Here is a 21352-nt window from a genome sequence, read left to right on the forward strand (position 1 = left end):
CATGGATTTTTTTTCTCAGGTAGATTGTGCGCACATGTGGATCTTATAACAATGTGACAATTGTGAACTGGACTGAATGTCAAGTAAGGTGTTAAAACTTTTGTTTTGTTTGCATTTTTTTGGTGTTTTCCTTTTTAGTTTAAATAAAAAAATAACCGAAAAAAGAAAAAGAATTATACATAATTTAAAAAATGCGGGAAAGGTTTTCGTAATCCCAAAGGATGAAGTGGTCACTAGATCCTATCGCATCGTGACGGTCATTTCCATTACACACTGTGATGGTCGGTTCGTCTAAAGATCGGAAAAACTGCAACTTTGATACATCCAAAGACTAAACAATGGTTCACCATACTTTACATTTGAAAACTATCTCCAAAAGAATATTCCATCCATACAAGTCAATTCACTGGAATAATATTTTCGCATTTAAAAAAAACAAAACTGCGGTCCAAATCAAATGTGTGAAAAGGTCAGGTCAGGTCAGGTGTGAAAAGCTGTGTACAATGATGCTTTCATAGTATGCCGCATAGCGCGTCACAGGGACATGTGACTTTGACGGAGGAGTTTTTGGCAAGCGATGGGGAAAACGCGACTTTTTATTGCGAATATATTAAAAACGGGTAAATGTTTTGGAATTTGTTTTATTGCTACTTCATATATATTGTAAAAGGTATAGGTAGATACCAAGCAATAGTGAATTATGTTTTCGATAAGCCTGGACCTTTAATGCATTTGTTTTCCACATTCTGCGCACATTGCAAACGGTCCTGTCGATACAGAGATAGTCTTCTGAGTGGTTTCGGGTATACACGGCTTGGCGGCTGTTGTCTGTGTGTACGGATTTGGTGCGGATGCGGAATCGAGGCACAGCGGAGCGGGGGCTGGGTAAGGGGGACTATCAAAAAACTATTTTATGGTTATCAATACTGGTTTCAACTTTTAACTTTTTTTCAAGGTTTTATTATTATTGAGGTGGGATTTTTTGTTTTTAGGGTGTGTGGTTTTTTTTGTAGTTTTTTTTGGGGGGGTGTTTTTTTTTGGGGGGGTGGGGGGGTGGGGTTTTTTTGTTGTTGTTTTGTTGTGGGGGTTTTGTTTTGAGGGGGGGGTAGGGTTAATTAAAACAGCCAATTTTTATATTATTATCCGTGTGGATAGCCAGTCCTCATTTGCCGAGGCAATATACATGGCCGCCGTGTATATAGCTAATTCTGTTAAGTTAAGTAACAAATATGGTGACCTCCATTACGGTTGTATTGATGGAATTCATAATTATACGCAATAGTTACCACGTTGTGTGAACGGTAGTTAGTCGACTGGACCTGAGCGCAAAAAAGATCCTAACTGAATAGAAAGAAGTCTGATCTTGTCAAAAGTGGAGAAGCGGTCAGAACGATGGGAAACTACCCAGTAATGTTGATCGGTTATGTCAAGGCGACACTGAAAGGAGGTTGGGCTGTTACAAAACGTTATCTGGGATTTTTTTTTTTTTTTTTTAAACACACAATTTTTATTTAGGTGATTGTTGTATGACCCTTTTCTTTCAAAGAAGAACATGTTTTATTTACGACGCACTCAACATAGTCTGCCGAGGTCCGTGGATGTGTAAAAAAAAAAAAAAATAGTCCGACGATGTGAACTGTATGAAGTTTTCGTAATGCGCAGTAGAAATGTGCTGTAATTTTTCCGCGGATCCGTTTTGATAGACACTAACTTCATTATCTCCCTTGCCAATTTGCTGTCATTAAAGCTGTAAATGATCTTGGCTTAGACATTGAAAACGTCAGAGGTCAAGGCTACGATGGAGCAGCAAAGGCACTCAAGGAGTGTGATCAGTTGCTGTTTCCAAACATTTCCACCTTGCTAAAGCTAGTTTGTACTATCCCTGCCACGAGCTGTCAATGTGAAAGGAGTGCAAACTGTGCGTTACGCAGACTACACACTTACAACAGAGCCAGCATGACTTAAGAGAAACGTCCGGCATTTGCACTCATTCACTACACTGCGACCGTCAACCTGGATAAAGTTGTGGACATATTTTCAATTAAACACTCAAGAAGGATCGAATTTGGCACACTTCTCAGGGACAACCAAGTCGTACGATTGTAACTGAGATACTAAATGAGTCTCCTGTGGTCATACAGGGACACATTGGCAATCATTATACCTCCGCAGTATTCTGGCATCAGGTTGTCTGTCCGTCCGTGTGTGCGTCCCAACAAAACTTAGTGTCGTTAATTATCGTAATTCCGTCCGTTTCATTCTGTGTCCCACCCATGTTGCCACAGGGCCCATGTTCAAAATTAAGTTCATATGAGCTCATTATAGTGACAACTATATGTGTTGGACACCTGTCGTCTGTACTTTATTGTTATGAATCATGCATGCAGATGTAGCCTATCGCATTACCTCTTTCTAGTCAGTACAGTAGTCCACATGTTTTGATACAATTATGTTCTAGTCATTTCTTGTTTATTTTGTTATGGCAAGAAATACAAACTTTTTTTCTGTTCATTTATAGCTAGTATTCTTATGTATTGCTTCAGAAACAAATATTGCAATACTGAAATTTGTGGCAATATCCGCCCCTACTAGGTTGACCCAATGATGTGATACACATGTACCAGGTTGCTGAAATTTTAAACACCGAATCAAGCAAAATAGATTAGTTGATACCGAGTATACACTTTGTATCAAACAATCATTATGCTACTGTCTGAACTTGAGACTTCAACTATGGCCATATAGAAAACCAATGGTCTAGTGACAGACGGTCATAACAGCCACGCATAGCAGTCACAACCTTCTGTTACCAGCCCCTAGTTACATTTTTACCCCCAAAATGCGACGACCAAGAAATAATGTTGTAAAATATTGTCTAGTTGTCCTCGACATGGTATTAAAATTAATGTGTTTGCCAAACAATAGACATATATTTTATTAGCCGTAAACATACAGTTCATAGGCATTACAAACATTAAAATATAATACACATATCACTAAAGGGGGGAAACAATTTACTTATAGACTTACGTTTATGTTGCTGAAAAGACAGTTATTTTCGTACCAGCAAACAAATGGTCTACAACTTGTGGATTATGATCCAAGTCACAGTGTTCATTACCGTTGGGTACTAGACAGCCTATTACGTCGGGAGGGTGTTATTTATCCAGAAAGTTGTTAATCTCTTTTTTTTAAATAATAATTAAGAAAAATAACGCACCCAAGCTTACAAATAACTGAAGTAGTCTTGACACTGGATTATTCTTGGATTATTCTTGCATTTCAATGCAAATTCCCATACACCGTCATCACATACACATACACGTACACATACACACACAGACAGATATATAGATATATATCTGCAATGTGACAATTCAGTATGTGATTAATCTCCTTTACTCTCTCTCTCTCTCTCACACTCACTCACTCACTCACTCACTCACTCACTCACTCACTCACTCACTCACTCACACACACACACACACACACACACACACACCCATTCACACACTCTCTCTCTCTCTCTCTCTCTCTCTCTCTCTCTCTCTCTCTCTCAGGAAGGACTAGATTAATAAGTGTGTGTGTGTGTGGGGGGGGGGGGGGGGGTCATGTAGCAAGGCATATATGGCCAACGTAAAACATTCCGCCAGATAGTAGGTCTATAACGCGAGTGCTATAAACTATTTTAATCTTACAAATATTGACCCAATATATTGATTCATGCAGGTAAAGGTGTTGGCCTACAAAATGGCGATGTCTACCGAGGTTGTCATGGCAATTTCTGCCATGCACGCTTGCTTCAGGGTTTCATTATTTCAGAAATCATTCACATAGGCGTATGGGCTCCGATTGTTTTGTTTTGAGATATTTTATTGATCAGGGCCCCGTTCACGAAGCGATCTTAGCACTAAGATCACCTTAGTGCATAAGGTAGCTATGCACTCAAGGTGATTATAGGGCTAAGATCGCTTTGTGGAACGGGGCCCAGAAAAAAAGTCAAAAGGATTGAACAACAGGCAGAGCCTATATAAGAACAACAGGCAGAGCCTATATAAGTGCTCTTCTAAACAAGATGGACATTTGACAATAATCAATATTCCAGATCATATATAAAAAATTAACATAATGTCCAATGACATAAAGTATTTAACATAATAAACGTATAGTAATAAAAGGTAGAGAGTAGATAGAATAGAAATGGGATAGCCGAGAAAAGTTATCATAGTGATGATCCTAATGTTGGAGCTAAACCTTATATGGGGCAATAAAAAAATCAGAATAATAAGTTAGTTCAACTCGAATCTCTTACTTTCAGCTGTATAGTTATTAATCTGATTAAAATTAGCTCTACTGGTCTACCAGTAGATCTAACAGCATTGCGTGGACTCCTACGTCCAGGTGACATTTCATCTATAAATAACAATTTAAATATCGACCAATTACATTTCGCCTTTTATAGCGTTATTCGGGACCATACAAATTCCAAAAATATCGGGCGAGACTATTTATGCAATAGGCAACTTGTCGGTCTATTTCAACATTAAAAAACGGGGGGGGGGGGGGGGGGGGGGGTGCAGTAATAAACTCTGGATTGTTTACTAGTATAAACATATTTTATGGCTAAACCATCACGTTGTTTTTTTGTTTCGTCTTGAAACGAATTTTATATAAAATTTTATATTGAAATTAGTTTCCGGCATACTTCGTAATTCACCCGAATCATTTCGTATACCCTAGACACAATCCCGAATATTTACAAATTCTTTTCAAATCACTGGCATGATCTTGCAAGCAAGGTTTCGATTGGTCGAATGAAAGGTCAACTGGACATGAGTTCCAACGGGGTGCTGTTAGATCCACAGGTAATAGTAATTAACCAGTGGAGCTAATTTTAATTAGATTGTATAGTTATGTACTGCTTTAAAAATTAAATAGTTTTCTTCAATTGGTAGGTTTATTGAACCGGATAATAGTAGATCAATCTCTAAGATATCAATGTAATTCCTTAAGGATGCAAATACATTATATCTTTGTCTGATGAACAGAGGGCAGACATAAAAATAATTAAAATTATCTTCACAGTTATCTCCACATGCACAGCTTGGGTTATCAGAAAGATGGCTTAAAAATAAATTATAGTTTAGGTTGCTAGTAGAGTTACGAAGCTGACAATGGATAATGTTACATTTACGATTTCCATAATAATAGAGAGTAGATGAAGGATTGGGATTTCCTTTTTTATTAATTTTTTTATAGGCACGAAGACATGATTCATTTTGAGTTAAACTGTCAAGATCATTCCGTAACTCCATAGTATTGGGAATAAAACTGTTTTATATGAATTAGTATGGCATGATGGTGGAGTGAATGGACGTTGATTTCTGAGTGTGAAACGATTATTGGGATTAACATAATATGGTAATATTTCATCCAGTAGATATTGAGGTGTTTCGCCTTTTAAGTATTTTATGTATTAGAATTAATATACTATTTTTGCGACGTTTATATAATGCTTCCCAACAAAGTTCGTGATATAGTTTGTCAGATGTTCCTTTCACCAAGTCCTGTAATGATATAGGCAGTCTCAAGTTGCACTGACTCAGTTGTATTGGATTCTTCTGCTGTACAATTATCCCAAATTATATTACCACATTCCAAGATTGTGGCTCCGACTGTTCTATGGGGAGGGGATGAGGGAGGCAGCAGGCTGATTTAACCCGAATTAAACGACAATGCCCGAATTTTGGATAACAACATTTATTCAAATAATTAGCATTACTGCCAGATAGCTGCATAGGTTTGCAAATGAATCACTGCATTTTTACATGGATTACAACTAATATTGTGGGTAGAATGATGCAAATACGAGTATATGGTAAAAAGGTTTCAAGCCAGCTCATTTTGCTCGAATATCTGTGGCGTTTTTGCGCAAATTTGAGAATTTGCTTCAGCACTGGGAAGGCTTTATTTTTAATCACCGAACACAGAAACAATTGTCAGTAACAGTATAAACTTGCTATCGCTCAAGACGGTCTCTTTAAATCTTTATTTTTAATAATCAGTAACAGTATAAACTTGTAATCGCTTTCATAGGTAAAACGCATTGCCTCGAAACTGATGATTGTTAAGATTTCTTCATTTTCGTTTTATGTTAATATTTTCGGATAGAAATAAAGTGGTGGGATATCAAATGAAAAATTCGTGTAAAAATTGTGCGTAAACTTTACTGGGGCAAGGGGCAGGGGCAGGGCAGAATCAATCATTGGCTAGTTTACTGAACACAAGACGATAGGGTGCATACATTTGGATATATGCAAAACATTAATTAATGTTTAACAACAATGCAACATATGCACACACACAAGCACACACACCCACTAACAATCTGCTACCGGATGTCAAACTGTAAATATATTATATGCAAGCTATAGAAGAGAAAAATTCATGAGATCCACTCCTGCCCCGGAATTGGTCACTGACGAAAGAAAGAAATGTTTTATTTAACGACGCACTCAACACATTTTATTTACGGTTATATGGCGTCAGACATATGGTTAAGAACCACACAGATTTTTAGAGGAAACCCGCTGTCGCCACTACATGGGCTACTCTTTCCGATTAGCAGCAAGAGATCTTTTATTTGCACTTCCCACAGGCAGGATAGCACAAACCATGGCCTTTGTTGAACCAGTGATGGATCACTGGTCGGTGCAAGTGGTTTACACCTACCCACTGAGCCTTGCGGGGCACTCACTCAGCCTCTCAGGGTTTGGAGTCGGTATCTGGGTTAAAAATCCCATGCCTCGACTGGGATCCGAACCCAGTACCTACCAGCATGTAGACCGATGGCCTAACCACGACGCCACCGAGGCCGGTGGTCACTGACGAAGTCAGAGGCTAAGTCCAGGGTGGGCGTGTCTGAACCACTGTGGATATGGGTACGTAAATAGAGTTCCCGATTCCCGATTCACGAGATCGCTATACCGGCAAACGCGTTGTAACGGCAATACAGAAATTGCACAGACATGGCCATTATAACGAGACTTGACTGCTCATAAATTATTCATGAACATTAACATAAAAATTCAAGAGTTAATTTAAAACACAAGCGTAAAGAAAAGCTATTAAATAGGTATACATGCAGTGCAGTGGAGTCGACATTGATAAAAACTGATGTTTTATTTTAATACATACCCTATGTCGCTACGCTTACAATAACGAATGAAAATCTCCTGTATCCCGTTGATAATGTGAAAGGTAAAAGAGGAAACTCCCATTTCTCCTGGCCAATACCAGTGCGTCATCGAAACATGCAGAGCTGCTATTCAACGAATTCGTACGCACGCAAAAGGTTGCTCACAATACGTAACGGTTACTGGTGACACCTATTATTCGTATTGTTACTGGTGTTTTGACAACAGGTTTGGAGAATGAAGTTTGAACAGTGTTTTCGCGTCTTATCTGAACACTGGTTGCGGCGCGTGCGTGCGGTCTAATTTTTATATTGTATTCTCATGCACTACACTATATTATGCAGTCATTGTATGTAAGGTATGTGGGTTTTTTTGTACCGATGAGCTGTAAAACTCTAGGTAAATAAAGAACTGAATTGATTGTTGCACATGCACTTGCGTTTAGGACATTTACACCAGCTAACCGCATGCGTTATGCCAGGCGTTGGACCCCGGAGAGACATGCCTGAACCTTGAATGGATATAGGCATGTAAAACAAGTGTCATGTCATGCGTTATGCAAACACACGCATCGTGCGATCGAAAATAGTAGCCCATGATGTGGCGACAGCGGGTTTCCTCTCTAAATAGCTGTCCTTAACCATAAGTCCGACGCCATATAACCGTAAATAAAATAGTGTCGAGTGCGTCGTTAAATAAAATATTTCCTCCTTTTTACATCACGCGAATCTAGTCTAGACTAATGTACTGTATTTTAAAAAAAACACCAAATTAGCCGGACCGTCGCATCAAGTCAATATGAGCATTCAGACTCGACCAGGTGATGTAGTGGTTAAGATGGTAGGCACTGGGTTCGCCTCCCGGCACGAGTTTCCACACAGAGCGGGTTTTAACAACTCGGTGGGTAGGAATTGTCTCTCACTGAACACTAATCCACTGCCCTGCACAGGAAGGAAGGACATGTTTTATTTAACGATGCACTCAACACATTTTATTTACGGTTATATGGCGTCGGACATATCGTTAAGGACCACACAGATATTGAGAGAGGAAAACCTCTGTCGCCACTTCATGGGCTACTCTTTTCGATTAGCAGCAAGGGATCTTTTATATGCACCATCCCATAGACAGATAGTACGTACCACGGCCTTTGATGTACCAGTCGTGGTGTACTGGCTGGAGCCCTGCACAGAGTCTGACAGACCAGATACTTTAACCATAAAGAGACAGGCCCTAGTTTTTAAACACTACAGCATTTTTTTTCTCTCACTATTACAGCCGTTTATGATCACTAAAACCAAACACTAGTTATATTTCATTGGTTAGATATCCATTTCCGTAGAACCGAACTGTTTCTGGTCATCCTGTTGTTTCTAATAACACAAAATGCATTTTTCATATTTAAAAAAAACCACAAAAAACAAACAAACACGTGCGTCTTAGAAGTAGCGGTTATTGATTAGATTTCTAGTCCATTTTTTTAAAAGGATATTTCCCGGTTTTAAAGTCACAGACTCTTCTTAAACTCGGTTGTAACTTCATCCAAATGTGTTACAGGTTTGTAGATGAACTAAACTTGGTGTCCATGTTTACGAGTTAAAACTAGGGTCAGCGCCTTTAATTGGATATCTGCACGAAACTAAGTATAAATGAAATGAAATAAACGCTTTAGATTTTTCTATGCGTACATGATTTAAACAAAACGTAATTTGGTGGGTGAAAGTACACTCTGGCCTATTCAAATTAATGGAGAAAAAAATTACTCCATTTTATTTTCATTTCAACATATTTCCAGGACAGTGGGTTAGTTGTTAGTGAGAGAACAAAGGTGCAATGGTCTTACACCTACCCATTGAGTCGTTAAAACTCGCTCTGGATATGAGCCGATACCGGGCAGCGAACCCAGTACCTACCAGCCGTATGTCCGATGGCTTAACCACGACATCAACGAGGCCGTTCACTACATTTAAATATGTTCAGCTTCAGCTATGGTTCTATACATGTAGAAGTATTTTCACATTGTATAATGTAAAACAAAACAAAAATAATAATGTCAATTGTCGAACTTTAATATATTTCAGTTTATTTCTTGAATTCTTTTTTTAAAAATAAAAAATGAGGACCCAGCCAGAATGGGCGTCATTTGCTAGCTGGTTTTTCAGTTCAATGAAAAGTTTGTTTTGTTTAACGACACCACTAGAGCACATTGATTTGTTAATCATCGGCTACTGGATGCCAAACATTTGGTCGTTTTTGACATATAGTCTTAGAGAGGAAACCCGCTAAAAAAAATCCATTAGTAGCAAGTTATCTTTTATATGCATTATCCCACAGACAGGATAGCACATACCACGGCCTTTCTTATACCAGTCGTGGTGTACTGGCTGGACTGTTCAATGGATACATTATAGTATTGTCAATTAATGGTTAAAACAACAAATCTTGAAGTACTGGAATGCGCATCTTCCAACTTTCCAGGTTTATTGGCTAATACGTTGACTTTAATATAAACGAAACAAAAAACACGTTTTACAATATTGGAGGTTACTCGATTTTTGCAAACAGGTCAAAGGTCTGACCAACAACAGAACTTTGATATAGTCCCTTTAAAGGCATATTGTCACAGACCACTAACCTATTTAATGGTCTAACAAAGTATTACCTGAACAAAAATTATTTGATTTGTCCCTAAATGTACTTTATTCAACCACCTTCATAACCGCCATACTCCATTTATTAATTATATTTTGTAAAAAAAAAAATTAAATTATGGCAATGGTCCATAATTCAAGAACAAAAATTGCCGAGGGGGATGCCATGGATTCCCATCATGGTTCAGTTAATGTGATGAGATAGCTGGATTTGGTTTCCAACACTTAATGTAATTTTTATTTATTATCCATTATTAGAGAAATAAGGTCCTTAAATCCGTGACAGTATGCCTTTAAATGCCTCAGTCACTAGGTTTCAACATACATGCACGTGGTATACCTGAAGGCAACTTGACGTGTGGCATAGTATATCTATTCATCACATGGTATCGTATCTGCTGTATGAAACACGCACTGTATATATCATTAGCCAGCCATCGAATAACGGGCACAAACAGCGCATCGACTAGTGCGTGTCGAACAAAGATAGCTGTGACTGGATCGCAATCAATACTAAAATTGTAAACCCATCAATAAGACGACCGTGAGAGACGATCATCCATCAGAGACACAATGATACAAATCAAGATACCATAACAAAAAAAAGAAAGAAAAAAGAGAAAAACAAGAGAGATAATAATGGTTATGGTCCATAGAAACGGTGTTTGAAATTACCAGGCTCTAGCCCCCACTCCCCCTCCCCAATTCTGAATAAAAAAAAAAATTATTGGTAGTAAGTCTTAAGACAGATGAATTTTACTTGTAGAATGCCGGAAATTGCAATTCAGGACATCTAGTTTTCAAACGTTTTCGCGGGAACATACCCTCAAAACCACTACAAACTTTGCTTTGCGCACTCGATCTATCAGCCCCCCCCCCCCCCCCACCAATGTGTACTTGCTTCCGCTGTGCCTGGATCCCCACCAGTGGTCCCATTCGGGTTATTTTTCGTTCCAGCCAGTACACCACATCAGATATATCAAAGGCTGTGGTATGTGCTATCCAGTCTGTGGGATGGTGCATATAAAAGATCCCTTGCAGCTACTAATATATTTAGGCAAATATCAGGGCTTCTAGAATTGTTTTAAAATCTACTAGCCATGGGTTAAGTGGTTAAAAAAATTTACTAGCCACGATTAAAAATTCACAAGCCCTACTTTACTTTAAGTTAATACAATTTTACTAAATAAAAGAGGGAGATATAGAGCTTTAAAACACTAACATTGTGGGGGTTGGGTGAAGGTCTTGATACTCATATTTACAAAATAGAAAACTGCAACATTTGACTCTTTTTTTTTTCACTAGCTGTCATGCATTGCAATAGTAGTTATTTACTAGCCCAACATTGAATATCACTAGCCATGGGAGTGGGGCTACCATAATCTAGGTCTGCAAATATCTAAACAAACACTGCCCCGCCAACTATTTATAACGGATCATCGGTGATCTGTGGGATGGGGCAAATAAGAGATCCCTTGCTGCTTATCAGGTTTCCTGATGACTGTGTCAGAATGACTAAATGTTTGACATCCAATAGCCGATGATTAAATAATCAATGTGCTTATGTGGTGTCGTTAAACAAAACAAACTTTTGATTGAACTGAAAAACCAGCTAGCAAATGACGCCCATTCTGGCTGGGTCCTCATTTTTCATTTTAAAAAAAAGAAAAAAAGTTCCATCCCACAGATCATTGATAGTCGGTTATAATTGGCTGGCACCAACCAATCAACTTTCGATTACACAACTGGTTAGAATTACACATGTTACTTGTATGAACATAAGATTTGAATTATAAAGACAATGCACCACTTGTCGTGTTAAGCCTACAAATGGCTAATTTTACCTTTAATAACTTCATATCTTTTTATCTTTAAGCACACATGAAAACAAACCCAAACCCTAGCTTATTTACATCACTTCTATTACCTGAACTAGGGAAACAATTAGTTAGACCACAGGGCACGCCCTCCTGACTTTTAACATTTTCTCTCTCCCAACCAGTACCCCACAACTGGCAGATATCAAAGGCAATATGGTATCATACTATGTTTAGCTATAGGGAAATCTGTATATGGTATGCTTAGCTATAGGGAAATCTATATATATGGCATGTTTAGCTATAGGGAAATCTGTATATGGTATGCTTAGCTATAGGGAAATCTGTATATGGTATGCTTAGCTATAGGGAAATCTGTATATGGTATGCTTAGCTGTAGGGAAATCTGTATATGGTATGCTTAGCTATATGGAAATCTATATATGGTATGACTAGCTATAGGGGAATCTGTATATGGTATGGTATGTTTAGCTATAGGGAAATCTGTATATGGCATGTTTAGTTATAGGGAAATCTGATGTTTAGCTATAGAGAAATCTGTATATGGTATGACTATAGGGAAATTAGTATTATATGGTATTGATAGCTACAGGAAAATTTGTATATGGTGTGGATAGTTATAGGGAAATTTGTATATGGCATGTTTAGCTACATGTATAGGGAAGTCCGTATAAAAGTAGTATTAGTAGTAGGCTGTGGTGGAAGTGGGCTTCCCTTCTCAATGCATTGTGAAAAAAGTCCACAAAGCTATGTTGGACAGATTATAGGAAGGAAGGAAGGAAATGTTTTATTTAATGACACACTCGACACATTATTTACGGTTATATGGTGTCAGACATATGGTTAAGGACCACACAGATATTGAGAGAGGCAACCTGCTGTCGCCACTTCATGGGCTACTCTTTTTGATTAGCAGCAAGGGATCTTTCCCTGATCTAAAGTTTATCTGTTTGTTTTTTAAAGACATCGATTTATTAATCATCGGCTATTGCATGTGAAACATTTGATAATTTTGACAGGAAACTTGCTACATTTGTCGATTCATAGCAAGGGATCTTTTATATGCACCATCCCACACACAGGATAGCACAAAACACGGCCTTTGATATATCAGTCGTGGTGCACTAGCTGGAACGAGAAATAGCCCAATGGGCCTACTGACGGGGATCGATCCCAAACGGACCGCGCATCAAGCGAGCACTTTACTACTGGACTACATCCCACCCCCTATAGGCAGAAAGAGACAAAACCTATTATCTACTCCAGATGGACTGGTAGGGGACAAATATCTCAATAAAAAGATGTTCACTTGTTGTGATCCATATTATTGATGATTAGAGAAGAAACCTGCTGCTACTACACCATGGGCTATTCTCTTTCATTTTCATTAGGGGCCATTAAGAGCTTGGCATATGTTGGCAAACCCATCTCTCCGTTACCTATTTATAGGTAAATTAATGCCCGAACCCTCGCCACCCTCAAGGTGTACATGTATGTACTACCATTTATGGCCCCTAATCCAACTAGGGTCTGGACATAGTTCAGTGTGCTCACTTGATGGCCCCTAATCCAACTAGGGTCTGGACATAGCTCAGTGCTCTCACTTGATGCACAATCAGTTTGGAATCGACCACGGTCGGTGGGCCCATTGGGCACTGGCTGGAACAAGAAATAGCCCAATGGGCCCACTGACGGGGATCGATCCCAAACCAACTGCATATCAACCAAGCGAGTACTTTACCAGTGAGCTACATCTCGCCCCTATTTAACGATAGTGTAACACACTCATTCAACACATTTGTATTATAGTTATAGGGCATCTGACATAATCTTACATACAACACAGATCAAAGGAATCAACCTGCTGCTGTCAAGCCATAGGTTACTCTTTTTGATTAGCGGAAAGGGTAATTTTATATAATATTATGCACAATTCCACATAACCCTTGCTGCTAATGAAAAAAATCTAGCGGGTTTCCTCTGCTGACTTTGTCATAATTACCAAATGTTTGACATCCAATAGCCGATGATTAATAAATAAATGTGCTCTAGTGGTATCATTAAACAAAACAAACTTTAACATCCCACCTCAACACTCTACTACCACTGACCATTTGAAAATATTTTACAGTTTGTGTTCGCTAAAAAAACTAATTTATTACCATTTTGTTTTTAACTTAATTTAACTATCTATGTTATGACCATTACATGTACTATTGTTCTTTATATTTCAGGCTGTCCAGCACACCCTTATGAAAAAGTAGGACAAAAGTAGGACTGAAACAGTACGTAGTGCAACATTAAGAAAAAAGAAATGTTTTATTTAACGACACACTCAACACATTTTATTTACGGTTATATGGCATCAGATATATGGTTAAGGACCATACAGATTTTGAGAAGAAACCTGCTGTCGCCACTTCATGGACTACTCTTTCCGACTGGCAGCAAGGTTATCTTTTATTTGCGCTTCCCACAGGCAGGATAGCACAAACCATGGCCTTTGTTGAACCGGTTATGTATCACTGGTTGGTGCAAGAGGTTTACACCTACCCACTGAGCCTTGCGGAGCACTCACTCAGGGTTTGGGAGTCGGTATCTGGATTAAAAATCCCATGACTCGACTGGGATCCGAACCCAGTACCTACCAGCCTGTTGACCGATGGCCTAACCACGACGCCACCGAGGCCGGTTTACATTGAAGGAGGAAATCCTCTGTCACCACTTCATGGGGTACTTTTTTCGATTAGCAGCAAGGGATCTTTTATGTGCACCATCTCATAGACAGGATAGCACATACCAGTTTTGATATACCAGTCGTAGTGCACTGGCTGGAGCGAGAAATTGGTTTAGCGGAAATAGTTTTCATATACTCCATCAGGGCTTTAGTTCAATCTCACTAATTTGAGCACAAGAGGTTTTTGTGTAACAACACCACTAGAGCACATTGATTTATTAATCATCAGCTACTGGATGTCAAACATTTGGTAATTCTGACTTAACAGTCTTAGCAAGAAAACCTGCAACTGTTTCCATTAGAAGCAAGGGATCTTTAATATGCACCATCGCAAAGACAGGACAGCACATACCACTGCCTTTGATATACCAGTCGTGATGCACTGGCTGGAACGACAAATACTTGAGCAGAACAGGTTTTCTGTCTGTTCCGAGCATGGTGTTCTTTTTAGTGCAGTAATGATCTTACCTGCGGCTGAAGACTCTCAGTTGTGAATATTCAGAAATGCATATCAAGTTATTTTAATCTTATTAATTTAAGCTTAACAATTCATGGTTTATGTGGTGAAATGTTTTGAGGACAACATGTTTTTTATTTTATTTAATCTAATTATGGCGTAACATTTCAGTGGATTTGAGGTGAAATGTTCCGAGGTCAACTGGTTGTACTTAATCTGAAGCATGATTATTTTGATTTGGAAACAAAGTACATCATGACAATTGTGCGATTAAAGAAAGAAAATGTTTTATTTAACGACGCACTCAACACATTTTATTTACGGTTATATGGCGTCAGACATATGGTTACGGCCACACAGATTTGGAGAGTAAACCCGCTGTCGCCACATAGGCTACTCTTTTATGACAGGCAGCAAGGGATCTTTTATTTGCGCTTCCCACAGGCAGGATAGCACAAACCATGGCCTTTGTTGAACCAGTTATGGATCACTGGTCGGTGCAAGTGGTTTACACCTACCCATTGAGCCTTGCGGAGCACTCACTCAGGGTTTGGAGTCGGTATCTGGATTAAAAACCCCATGCCTCGACTGGGATCCGAACCCAGTACCTACCAGTCTGTAGACCGATGGCTAACCACGATGCCACAGAGGCTGGTTTGTGCGATTAAAACCCTGTCCATGTTTTGAAACAGGGTTTCTTTTCGAGGTCGACATATTTAAGTGATTTAACTCAACATAGTAAGCTTTTTTTTTTTAAATAACTTGCTCAATGATATGCAATAGCCATGCCATGCCATCATGCAAAATATCTCATTTGAGTTGTGAATAATGTAAGCAACTGAAATTACATGTACATGTAGTTGCTGGTTTGCCCATGTTTTGGAATGGGACTCGGTTTCAGAGGGTTGTCTTAAGGCACAACCATCAATCAGATTAATATTAGTGTGTGTGTGTGTTGATACCTAACTGATTTTACTCTTATCAATTCAGCGAGTTATACTTGTCAGCCTAAAGTGTAAACAACACTACCTGCAATCGTACGATGTTAACATTTCTGTGGAGAGAAAACGAATAACAAATGGAAAGTTTGAAAATCTAAATGGATTGTTGCACCAATGGTTTAATCAGGCAAGATCTAAAACTCTACCAATTTCTGGCCCAATTTTAATTAATTAATTTTTTTACGATCCCACTCCAAACCTCCCCAAAAGTTCTCACCAATGGGGATTGATCCTAGACCATCCGCACATCAAGCGAGTGCTTTACCACTGGGATACGTCCCACCCTTTAAAATGTAACAGATTCACAAGCTAAATAACAGTTGACACAATCATACATACGACTGAAAAATGACAGTAGTTTTTGCGGGCGAATTTCTATTTCAAGTCCTCCCAGGGGACAATATTTCAAAATCGTAGGCAACCGAAGTCAGTTCACATGAGTTTTACTTAGGTAACCGATTGTTCGTTTACAAGACTATAGTTCTTGTAACCAATGACATAGGCCTACCTAATCGTAAAACTCTCGAAACTATGGTTCTATGCTACATTGGTGGTTTAAATGTATTTAAAAACAAACTGATATTTACTTTCATTACTGATATATGGTACTTTTAAGTTTAGAATGTAATTGTTCACCACATAACCAATTGGCAGTTCTCGTGATTTTAAAGTTGCGTAACCGACATGCAAACAGAATGGTTTTCATGAAATATTGTGCCCTCAATCCTGCTTTTGTCACTAAAAACACTTAATAAAAATAATAATAACATGCTCAGTAAAATTTAATATCTTTACTACCATGCAGTTATCTCAAATGAATTTAGATATTGTAAAGAATGTTAAGCACCTAAAAATACATACAGATGTGGTAATTTAATATCCCAAGTCTTGAAAGGGGATTTTTGAAGGCCGAATGTTAACAGTACAAGCACATTTACACTGAAAATAAATTTAAAAATATATATATTTAAATAATAACACCAAACATGCTCAATACAATTTAATAGATTTTACCATCATGCATCACACAGGCATCTCACTTGAATTTGGACTGAATTAATTTAACATCTGTGCTACTCTCCATATCCAACAAGCCATACTGGTACCGTACAGTACTTCAACAAGACAATATAATATCTTTACTATCATGCAGAACAGGCATCTCACTTGAATTTAGACCGATTTAACTTCTGTGCCACTCTCAAGTCCAATATGCCATACTGGTACAGTGCTTCAAAAAGACCAAGCTTAGTGCGACCTTTCCCACAGCTCAGGCTTGCTCCAGACTTGTCCTGATAATAGGGTGAAGAGGGTATTAAATTTAAACTACCTGTACTTCTGATGGACTTGCCCGCATAATAGGGTGAAGAGGGTGTTAAATTTAAACTTGAAGTTGAAGTGCACAAATCACCTGTTTACTGACATATTTTTTTTAATTTCAAGAGTACCGGTAAACATCACCTTATACATCAATGCGAGCCCAACCAAGTAAATGCTAAATTAGGTAGAGTATCATTAAATAGATATTTACAAAATACTTACATGTCAGTTTAATATGAAAGACATAATCGACGAAAATAAGTTTATTTTATTCCGACACTACTTTAGTAACGTTTCACCTAACACTTAAATGTAGCAGCTGATCTCATGACACATGTAGTGGATAAGCCATTAGAAGTAAAGTTGGTACATGTACGTGCATGCAACCCCTGCAAGTAAGAAAATGTCCATTACAAAACACATGCCGTAGATAAAACAATTCTCCTGTAGTCCACAGCAAAAGGGGGCGGGACGTAGTCCAGTGGTAAAGCGTTTGCTCGATGCGCGGTCGGTCTGGGATCGATCCCCGTCGGTGGGCCCATTGGGCTATTTCTCGTTCCAGCCAGTGCACCACGATAGCCATATCAAAGGCTGTGGTATGTACTACCATCTGTGGGATGGTGCATATAAAAGATCCCTTGCTGCTAATCGAATAGAGTAGTCCATGAAGTGGCGACAGCGGGTTTACTCTCTCTATATCTGTGTGGATCTTAACCATATGTCTGGCACCATATAACTAAATAAAATGTGTTGAGTGCATCGTTAAATAAAATAGTTCCTTCCTTCCACAGCAAACAAATAAGTGCTGTGGAGAATAAAAACCTCCATCGCATTGCTGATTGTCGTGGGCAATTGCATGGCTTGTGCATGTACTGGTAGCAGCTCAATGGCAAGGCACATTATTTCAAGTGAACCACCGTTTTCTTTACGTGTCGTTTTGCAACTTTAAATTCACTGTCACATCTCAGACTAAAAGTTGCAAACTTCACAGTATCAAACTTTATTCATGTATTTAAAAAAAACCCAGCAGTCCCTTCACGTTTGAGAATATCAGACAAGTAATAAATCACTTGCTTCATAAGCTTCAGGAAGGAAATGTTTTATTTAACAACGCACTCAACACATTTTTTTAACGGTTATATGGCGTCGGAATGGTGAAGGAAGGAAAATTAAAAATAAATAACGGATTATTCCGCTCTTTATAATTTGACACGACATAGTGGGTAAAAATTAAACACACTTCTACGAGTAAGTAAGGAAGAAAGGAAATGTTTTATTTAACAACGCACTTAACCACGGCTTCTAGAATATTCTTTTAAATCCACTAGCCATGGGATCAGTGCTTTTTTTTTAATTTACTAGCCACGATTAAAAATTCACTAGCCCTACTTTAAGTTATCAAATTTTACTAAATAATAGTAATAATCAGATATGTCACCTAAAGAGGGAGAAAGAGCTTACAAACACTAACATTGAGGGTTGGGGTGGGGTCAGGATATTCATATTTACAAAATAAGACTTAACTGTACATATCACGGCTTTTGTTAACCAGTTGTGGAGCACTGGATGAAAAGAGAAATAGCCCAATGGGGCCACCGTCAGAGATCGATCCTAAACCAACTGTGCATCAAGCGAGCGCTTTACCACTGGGCTACATCCCGCCCCATATCCTGTGGTGAAGGTATGGTGTGTGCCAGCATGTTCGCACACCTCAGATGTGAAGGATTGAAAACATGTTCTACACAGATTTGTACACACATAATGCCAGGGCCGTAGCTAGGATTTTTTGTTTGGGGGGGGGGGGGGGGGGGGGGGGGGGGGGGGGGCAACTGAATAGCTAATAGTCTAAAAATCCTTAAAGGGTTAAAGGGACATTCCTGAGTTTGCTGCATTGTCAGATGTTTCCAACTAATAAAATATTTCTACGATTAAACTTACATATTAAATATATTTTCTTGTTTAGAATACCAGTGTCTGTATATTGAATTCAATGTGTTTCTGGTCGTCTTAATATTTGTAAGAAGCCCAAACTGGATTTTGTCTTCAAATAATTTCGTACGTACGAAAAAGCTATATTTTAGGAAATAAAATGAAATTTAACCTAGTACAAATATTAGAACAATCAGAAACACGTTTAATATATAGCCACTAATATTTTATGCAGAAAAATATATTTGATATGTAATTACATTCGTTAAAAAGTATCTGTTAGTTGACATCTTAAAAACTGCAGCAAACTCAGGAATGTCCCTTTAAGAAGATATTTTCTTTAAGTTTCTATAATACTTTCCGGATTTTTCCCAGGATGTGTGCCCTTCTAGCTACGGCCCTGAATGCACAGTTTGTGCTCGCACTGGAACACATTTTGCTTCAGTTAATTTTCAGATTTATAAGTATTCTAATACGTTTTTGAAAATTACAGGCTTCAACAAATCCACTGGATCTCATTTCCGGCTAGTGAATTTTTGGTCTAGGCTATTGGATATTATCAACTGTATTACTATAATATATAAAGTTTGTTTTATTTAACGACGCCACAAGAGCACATTGATTTGTTAATCATCTGGCTATTAGATTGGTATTATGGTAATTTGGCAATTTTGACATAGTCTTGTACAGAGAAAACCTGCTACATTTTTTCATTAGTAACAAGGGATCTTGTATCTGCACCATCCCACAGACAGGATAGCACATCCCACAGACTTAGATATATCAGTCGTGTGCACTGGCTGGAATGAGAAATAGCTCAATGGGTCCAGTGACGGGGTGCAATATATTATTATAGGGCACTAGCTAAAGCTTCTGTAAGGGCTAGTGACTTTCTCAAACATTTGCTGAACACTGAAATTATTAAAATGTAATTAATTTTAAAGAATATTTTATTAGACAAAGACCAAAAATTAGCAGTTCTGGCTAATTTGGCAATATACAGACAGACTGATAAATGCTATTTTCTTGGTAAATTGGTTTTGTTTAAAATGCATTGCCATTTGGATAGTCAATGCAGTACACAACCTCAGTTGAAATGTGTTACATTTCAGGGCTTTAGATCTCACTAATTTGGGCACGACAGGGACTTTGGCCTTGTCCGAGTGCAGAAAGGTCGGTTTAGTTCAGTACTGTTATTAACAGTTGCTGCAAAAGTTGTAAATATTTAAAAATACATTTTAGTTATCCTCTTTGTAGGATGGTGCATAAAAAAGATCCCTTGCTACTAATGGAAAAATGTAGTGCAATTCCTCTCTAACACTATAATAAAATTACCAAATATTTGACATCCAATAGCCAATGATTAATGGATCAATGTGCTCTAGTGGTGTCATTGAACAAAATCCTTTTTTTGGTGATTGTCGGGCACTTGTCTCCCCTGGAAGACGGAATTGCTGAGTAAGCCATCATGTGACGCTACGTCACAATATATGTAAGCAAACTTAGAATTCTGCTGTCCGGAGTTTGCCAAAGCTTAGCTGAATGTGGGTGCTGTCAGGTTTCTTTCTGTAGTGTGTTTATTAGTGATGAATATCTCGATTTTTTTAAATCAAGGAACTCGAAAATGATTGATGTAAATGTATTTGACGTCAAACATAGGATTGTTCTGGTATTAGAGTGGGAATCTTTGACTACTCTTTGGTGGGCAGCGATTGAAAGAAAATTACATAGCTTGGTCTCCGATTGTAATGAGAGCGTATAACCCTCCAAATGTCTGTCTACATGTAGCTCTTACAGTCAAAAGAACTGGGTTACATGAAATGGAGCCCAGATTATTAAACATTTTAAATTTTACAAATTATTTACAGGTATGAAAATGTTATCCATATGTATTGATATCAAGTTTGACAAGTCAGTGTGCCTGGGAAACAAAGGAATCCGGGTTGTTTTGCCCTAGAACCATCTTGAACTCTGCGTTGTTTCGCCCTTAGTCCTATTGGATCGTAGTCATAACGGCCCCAGTACTAAATGGCCTTAACAATAATTGGTCAAAACGGCCCTAAAAAAGTCAAAACGGCCAAAGTGAAAATGTCAAAACGGCCCTTAACAAAAGTCAAAACGGCCCTTGAAAAAAGTCAAGACTTTAAAAATGTATTTCATCTACACAAGTGTCGAGAAAGATAACTGTGCAAAGACAGTTTTTATAGTACGGTCTCACTACAT

General features: G+C 38.3%; 1 protein-coding gene across 9 annotated transcripts in view; it reads right to left on the minus strand.

The window, feature by feature from the left end:
• LOC121382174 overlaps positions 1–21352 on the minus strand; it is a 110953-nt gene that overhangs the window by 12123 nt on the left and 77478 nt on the right. For 3 of the 9 annotated variants that reach the window (XM_041511688.1, XM_041511690.1, XM_041511689.1), the window contains one exon: positions 17048–17172. The exons of 5 other annotated variants lie outside the window; for them this stretch is intronic. The gene's annotated coding sequence lies outside the window, so the exon portion shown is untranslated. Of the gene's footprint in view, positions 1–7197; positions 7429–17047; positions 17173–21352 lie in introns of those variants that run through there. One more of the 9 variants, XM_041511695.1, reaches the window with a different exon arrangement.

This window comes from Gigantopelta aegis, chromosome 9 (assembly GCF_016097555.1).
Source record: "Gigantopelta aegis isolate Gae_Host chromosome 9, Gae_host_genome, whole genome shotgun sequence".
Lineage (NCBI taxonomy): Eukaryota > Metazoa > Mollusca > Gastropoda > Neomphalida > Peltospiridae > Gigantopelta > Gigantopelta aegis.